The sequence below is a fragment of the Thunnus maccoyii genome, chromosome 18, assembly GCF_910596095.1.
Source record: "Thunnus maccoyii chromosome 18, fThuMac1.1, whole genome shotgun sequence".
In the NCBI taxonomy this organism is placed as follows: domain Eukaryota; kingdom Metazoa; phylum Chordata; class Actinopteri; order Scombriformes; family Scombridae; genus Thunnus; species Thunnus maccoyii.
In genome coordinates, this window is record NC_056550.1 from 22,647,467 (window position 1) to 22,655,648 (window position 8,182).

The window sequence follows — 8,182 nt, forward strand, 5'->3', positions numbered from 1 at the left end:
TTATCTTGGTGTAAACACCCTGATTACTAATGAATAGAGTTGATCTCTGTGTGCAGCGACTTACAGTAAATCCAACATTATGTTCCTTCACAGTCAAGGCTGGCAAGTATCCCAGGCCCCCAGACTTCCAGGGTCCCCAGAACCCCCGAGGTTCTGTGTGCATGAACTGGTTTGGAGTAATTTGCGCTCATAAACTGGTTGAGCAAAATAATAAAATACCGTATATTGTGGAATGACGGAGATTTGCCTGTTTTGATTTTGATATATCCTTTACACAAAGGTACGAGATGGTCCTCAACAGAGAAATGAAACAGCGGAAAAACTGTTTACATTCCTGATAAGGACCTCTTGTGGCTGTTGTCTCTCAGGTGAATGTTTTGTGATGTTGATGATGATCTGTTAGGGAGGAAGTCGGGGTGATTGGGTTTTATAGACTGTCTGAATCTGACACAACAGACTGCTGTTCATATCCCATTTCCTACTAACAGCATGCATTGGTTTCGTTTAAACATGACCACATTTTTTCACGGTTAAAGGTTTTTTTGGCGGGAAGTTTTTCATTAATCGAACTGAGAGTCTTAAGGTTAGAGAATGTTGTATGCTGTAAAGCCCCTTGAGGCAAATTTGTATATTAAAAATTGACTTCACTTGAAATTGACACAATCTTTTCTTACCCTTAACCAAATATTGCTTGTGCCTAAACTTAAACAAACCTAAAAGTCCCCTTCCACTCAAAAATATGTTTTTCTTCCTACAGTTGGATGTTTGAGCTTCACTGTGCAGAACGATGTACATGCAGAGTTTGACACCTAAAGCTGTTTTCACATTCATCTGCTTAAAGTGGAGAGTTTCTCTATGCTCACTGAAAATCTGATTTTAAGGGGCCGGCCTACGAGCATGATTTGTGACATCACAACTACTTCGGAGCCAATCGTGGTCCAGTATGCAACTTACACAAGTGTGATGTGGAAACTTGAAGCCTCCAGTGCACAAACACTGAGAATGGACTTTACATTGAAGTAGGTTGACATCTTGTATCCAGCAATTAAACTTTTGAAATGAACAATATTTACATATTCATAGATTTTTAATGAAGGAGTGTGTTGTTTAGTTCAAAGTTTTTGTTGCGAGGTAGCTATCCCTTTAATATCTGGTTATATTAGCTAATTGATAGAAATATAGCAAATCAATTAGCAGGTCTGTTTTATGGCATTATGAGAGTGAAGTATTCCTACTTGGTTATTTTATATATAGATGGTTTCCCAGTTGAATTCCCAGAAAATGTACTATATCATGATATACACTAATATCAAAATAAAAGACTGCATTTTCCATGATAAAAGACTTTATCCATATCACCCACCCCTTATGTGTCAAAAGCCAGGGTTATCATAAAGAGCCCATTGCTAATTCTGGCCCCCGGGCCTTCAAGAGGTTCATACCGGCCATGCTCACAATTACCTTCCTGGTTGTGTGAATAAATCCTTCTATTATTATAATTGGAGGGGTTAACCACACCTTTGTGTCAAATACTACCGGAGGACAAAAAGCAATAAGACAATCTGAATAACTGATGGGTCATTTGGTACTTTCTTAATAATTTCACAACCTCATCCTACTTACATCCCAAGAAATTGGCCTCATATATAAGTTGACAACACCCATCGCCACAGAATTAATGTTATTATTCTCCATGTGGCGATGCAGTTATGCAGCAATGACCATTAGTGTGTGACAACAGGAATTATTATTTCCTGTGGAGCCCTCACAGACTATTCGCTGCAGGGGTGGGCTGAGCAGGGCAGCACTGGGAGGAGACAGAACAAATGCAATTTAGGTCCTAAGAAATTTTCCCCTGAAAACCCAATTACGTCTCTGTAGGGAAGACAGGGTGATAAGGGTCATTTTGTTCTTTTTAATGGAACGACAGAACGGCTGCGTGTAATGATGGGGTCTCTTTTTATTCTCTTGGCTTTCACTCACTGCCCACATCACTGTCACACTTCTCTTCGTTTCTCTGCTTTCTCTCTTTCTCTCTCTCTCTCTAACACACAGACACATACACACACACACACACACACTCGGTGCAATACAGTACTCTGGAGGAAGAGTATGATTTAAAGTCCGTCGAAAGAGTGTGATTAAAAAGTAAAAGACTTTTCAGTGTCTGAGGATGGATTTCAAATATCTCAGAAAGAAACTTCTCTTGCTTTTGCTGAAGGGTGGGAAATGAAGAATTGAAAAGTGGGAAACAAGGGGACTAGGAGGAGTTCACTCTTTTTTTTTGCAGCCAAGCCTCTGATGCCAAAATGTGTACGTGCAATCATATTTTGTCCAAGTTCACGCTTGCATGTGACAAGTACAATTTCACAGAAGAGGTAGCGTCAGACAAACGATTTGTCCAGGGAGGAAAACTGCTCATCAGGCACAATGTAGCCAGGAGAACGCAGCCATAAAAGAGCAGAAAAGGAACCAAAAAGAAATAGATAGATAAGGAGGAAAAAAGGGAGTGAATGGATAAATGGAGCATGGGAAAGCCATTACTTATGTTTACAGGTTTGACACTCCAGGTTTTCATTTATGAGTGCCAGATAGAGGTGGAAATGTTCAGTGTAATATACTGATGGTGTAGCAGTGCATGACCTTACTCTTGGCAGGAGGTGTGTGGGCTATTTGATGCCTTGACAAATGGACACGCACTAAATATGCAGCCATAAGCACATACAGTACGCTCTGTCTCACACGTGAAGTATCTCATTATAACTGATTTACTCCCGTGGGATGGTGCCTAAAAAAAACTGCTGTTAAACTGTGTGTTTGTGTACGAATGTGTGAGAGAGAGATGTTAACTGTGCCATTAGCTGTCATTTATTGTGTGCTGTGCAATTGTGATTTTATGATGGTTTTATGGGGCTGGTGGCGTGAACTTTAATTAATCAACACACCCCCCCAACATTTGGAATCCAAATCAAACCCAAGATTAAATTTCATCAAATATCATTTGATAAATGTGCATAGCAGAGATTGTAGTTGGCCGTAGTAGAGGTTGTTGGCCTTTAGTTGCAAAAATATGGAGCCCATTGACTGTATATAAAGCTTGAGGCAGGGAGGTGTGACATCACCCGTTGCATTGGTGCAGGTTTGAAGTCCACAGTTGCAGCTTATGGTCGGCGCCATCTTTTCTGTTTAGAGCCAGAATCTTCCAAATAAGGAGTGGGAGTGCATGTCCAGGAGCCAGGGAGAGCAGCAGGTGGGCAAACTGTCAATGACAGCTGTCAATCAACGCCCACAGGCCGGCAACAAAGCCTACTATAAGTCCTTGAATATTAACAGAGCAATAATTTCCAAAATGACCACCAGCATACTTACTTGAGGGCCAGGGTTTAGCAATTAAGACCATAATGACTTTTTTTTTTTTTTATTTTCCTCCTGGCTCCTCCCCCCTTCTTTCTGTCTCCACACTTAAAAGAAATGTAGTCACAAAGCCTGGGGTTATGTGCAAATGTCTCACTCGAGTTAAAACATTTTCAGCTCATGCAGATGCGCCTGTACCTCAATTCGGGCTGCCCAAGGCAAACTCATTTCTTTTGCATCCACTCGTGTCCACCCATTTCTGTCTTACTTTGTGTGCAGTCACCTTTAAAATGCGCCTCATGTTTAATTGGAGGATATTTTTTTTCTAACAAAAGTTGTGATATAATCTTGGTTTCTCAATATCCAGTAGTAGTGTATTTATTTTATTTGCACCGTCTCATTTTCAAGAGGGTCCACTGACACGAAACAACATGAAAATTCATAGACAATTAAACAAATAATAATAATAATTATCATAATAATGATAAAACATATTGGGCTTTCCCAAAATAATTTGCACAAAGCGAACAAGACACAGTGTTACATAAATAAATCTCCTTCTTGATGCTATTTATTGCCTATTAATAACACAATAGTAGTTCAACCTACTGCCATTTGGCGAAAGCCTTTATCTGATCTTAACATCCTGTGTTCATCATGTCTTTCCTATGGATGGATTAAACAATGGATGAAAAACTGCTCAACCAACATATGCTGAAATAGTTTCTTCCACTTCATTCGCAAGTGCAGGTGAATGTGAACTAGTGTTTTTCTTCATCCCACCTGACTGACTGCACACACTGACCTAATGAATGTTATAAATCAATGAATTAAAGGTGTCGTTTTAAAACACTTGATCCTCAGGAAACTCGGTCTGTTTCTTGTCTTGTAAGGGATGTGTATATATAAAGTCTGTCTTGGGTCCAAGGGCATCACATGACAGTTTTCCCAGGTGTGGGCACAATGCCAAAATCACTGTACAAGTGCACCTCTGTCCCCTGAGGCTCTGTCTTTCACATACAAAATCCCTTTAGACTCTAGAAATGATGTTTTACATTTGTGTCATGGCCCAATAGCGGGCATGAATGACTTTACCTTATTTTGGTATATCCTGTATCGGTGTTGGAAAATATTCTCATTAATATTGTGACTTTGCCGTTCTGCCTACTGGCTACAAAAAAAGAACACAACAACAAGCTGCACAGCCTCTGAAGTTGACAGGTATACAACTGAAAACAAATTACACTGAATATTGTACTTTGGAGTCACAATGCCTCGCAGCTACCTGAACAGACAGATATTGAATTCCTCTTCTTTGATCGCTATGCACGGGAAAACCAAAATTTCAAAAAAAAAGATACAACTCCATCTCAGTCGGAGACGACATACCGTATCCAAAATCACATCATTCAACTGGAACACACATCCCACAGTTTGTCTGAGACGTCACGGATATCTCTGATGGAAATAATATATTCATATGTGTCTGAGTGTCTCTTGTGTGTGCTGCTGTGATGAATAGAGCTCACGGCTATTTATTGATTTCTTGGGGGGGGCATGAGGTCATATTGCTAGGTTTGCACCAAACTTCTCTCTGAGCTGTAGTTGGATCCTCCAATCCCTTCTGACACCAGCTGTCCCTGTGGGAGCGGAGTGATTATCCGAGCGTCTGAGCGTCGGCTTGTGTTGCAGGTCATGGGTTGGATTGCGGTAGCGAGACAGCTATTGATTGGTCCTTTGATCTTTAGCCCGGTTACGTTAGGTGGAGCAAAAAGAGGGACGTCTCCAGAGAATGCTCGGACTATGCATCTTCTCCAAGATGAGCCGTTCATTCCGGCACTTCAGTCCAGTCACAGACACTAGCTTTAAAGAACCAATATTTACACATTCCCCACACACGGCCCACGGGCAAGTATTATGGTAATACATGCATGGAAAAATCGATGGAGTCAGCTATTCATTATTTTCAAAGCATGTCAACAGTGGTTGTCTCAATTGTAAGGCAGACATGTTGAAATTAAAATGCTACACAGAAGGATGTGCGCTTGATGTTATTTACTATCTTTCTCTTTCTAGATTCCCACTGGGTTGCTCTCTATGGATAAGGAGGAATAAATCATAGCGCCGCAGATGAGACACTTGATATCGGCAGTTTAGATCAGCAGTCCAACTCATCTGCACGCACCACCACCCAGACACACACACGCGCTCATATTTTAAATGCTGTATTTGAGTTTGCTAAGCGGGAGTGGGTGTAAGAGTCTGATTTTCAGCACTGAAGGATACAACGAGGATCTCCCCTCACGCAGACATAAACACACATATACACCTCGGCTGTATGCTTAGCCTCCACCGCTGAAGGGCAAAGAGGTTCCCATGTTGCCGTGGTGACTGTGGTGGAAAGAAGCGGCTTGGTTTTGATTGACGGCTGCTGCATCTGTTTGTGGAGTATGCGTGTGCGTGGGTGTTTGTTTGTGTGTCTCCGTAAGGTGATTCCATCAGGCGCATTTCACCACAAGTGATCTAATTAGACATTCATTCACAGTTGGTGCAACACAGTACACTGTGGATTATAAATGAATCAGTGATACATCAAAACATCCCCAATCCCCAAACCTGACTGTCTGATGGGAAAGAATGGGAAATTAATGCACTCTTTTTTTTTTTTTTGACAGAGATGAGAATTATGTTTTTTTGTCATTTAGAACTTTCTCAACTCCCCAAACTGGATATTAACATGTCAGCGGCACATTTGAGTTGTAGAACAGCATAGGGGAAGTCAGCGAGCCTCTCCATGTCTTGTCTTTTTATTAAGTATTCATGTTCCTGGTATTTTTAACCTGTGAAGACATCAGTGTCAGGGTCGCTATAGCAGAGGCTGAAACCCTCCGAAAACACCTCAGACAGGAGCTGACTCTCCGAAACTCTGATGAAAATGGTGTTGCCAAGGTTCACCATGTCGTTAGTTTAAGACACAGAGGAGGTGACAGTGGTTTCACTGTGGGCCACTGTGGGAAGGTTTCTAGCAGTGGTCTCAAATAGTGGCTCCAGGTAGCCCATAGAATGACATTAGGCATCTTCTCAGTTAGTAAGGTAAATAAACCATAATTTGTGACAGTTAGTCCAGTAAAATAGTTCAAGGTTTGCCAATTTAGCTGTTGTGAGGACATAACAGGGTTGAATGTTGGATGTCTGTGTAAAACATGGTCAAAGGACTGAGGCAGAGGCTGAACTGAGGGGCTGCATAAAGAGCCAGTATAAGATAAATAATGAGTTTTTTTTAACTGTAAATCATGCAAAGATAAACCAGTCCAGCCCTAGAATTAAAATAAGGACCTGGTGTATATTTTATTATAGAACAGGTCTATAATAAGATTAGTAGTCTCATGATTGGCGTGATCATTGTGAACATTTAAGCTATTAGTTGTGAATATGCATCAATACTAATAGTGTCATTACTGGTGAGTCCTGTTCAGGGGGTGTTACAGATAAAATTTGGCACTTTATCTATACACCAGCTTTTTTAAAATACTTTTATGTATATTTTTAAACCAAAGTGGGTTGAACTGACCATTTTTAGACATCTTACAGCACTAAAAGTAGGAGATTGGATACATTTTACATAAAGTATGACAGATATGAAAAAATAGGTAGTGCTTGAACTGCTATTCTTTCCTGGTTTTGGTAATAACTGCACAACGAGTGGTTGACAGTGGGGAAAAATTATCCCCATACAGAGGCTGAATACAGTGTGAGGTTGTTCACATGAAATAGCCTAATTCAAAAAAATAAACCTGGCTATTTCAACATCATTGATTAATTGAATCAGTGGGTCATGTAATGAAAGCAGTAATCAACTGTAGGTACAACTATAGTTAAGTTGAACAGAGTTTGTGCTTCCTGTAAAACCGTCACATTAAGTTTCATTATTAACTGTCTCCATGTTTCATCGTAATCTTGTAATGAGTCCATTTCTATTCATTGTTGTGTAAATTGGCAAATCATACACAGCGTGAGAACAGTGGTGAACCATGTGTGTAGTGAATGAATGTACAAACACACACACACACACACACACAAGGCTGTATGCAGCTAAATTAGAGGAATAGAGTGTACAGAGCGGTTTGGGCTCTGTGTAAACTGAGTGGGTTGTTGAAGCTGCGGGTTCATAATGAGAGGGGGAAGCTCTCTCCAAGTGTGCAGTTGAAGCAGGAAAAATCTCCCTCATCAATTGATTTTCCTGTCTTTGTTCTGCTGTATTGGTGAAATTAAGGTTTAGGAGCTCTAAGTACTTTGGATAAGCTGACCCCTGCACTCCATACAGTGTGGTTTTTTGGATTTAGTCTCATGCTTCCTGTTGCTTTCTTCTCAGTATGTTGTTAGAAGACTATTTGTTTCAGGAAAAGGAGATTGTCCTTATCTGTAAATCTCCCAATTTCTCTGGCTGTTTGTGAAACAGCTGACAAAATAGTATCTCTTCATTCCTGGAAAATAAAATTACTACTAAACCAAGATTGTGACTGTCTGCTTGGACATACATTGGAGAGAAGACCACATAATCCTGTGTTTAGACATGATGCCTCAGTGACCACATTACCCCTCTGTCTGGAACGTTCGGCTGACTATAATCAGCTTCCATTCTCCAATGAACACCCTTCATATTTCTCTCTCTCGGCAGCAGCGTGGCTCATTATCCTCTCGCACTCTCTCTTACACGCACTTTATTCACTGAGGAATTATGGGATTGTTGCTGCATAAAGTGTCGCTTGCCAAGGGGACAAAATTAGGACATTAACAACAGACTATTGAAACTGCATTGCACTGTTGG

The 8,182-nt window shown here is 40.6% G+C and overlaps 1 protein-coding gene across 2 annotated transcripts in view; it reads left to right on the plus strand.

The window, feature by feature from the left end:
- The window catches only part of znf281a (zinc finger protein 281a), a 113,730-nt gene that overhangs the window by 75,072 nt on the left and 30,476 nt on the right, over window positions 1-8,182 (plus strand). The window lies entirely within an intron of this gene.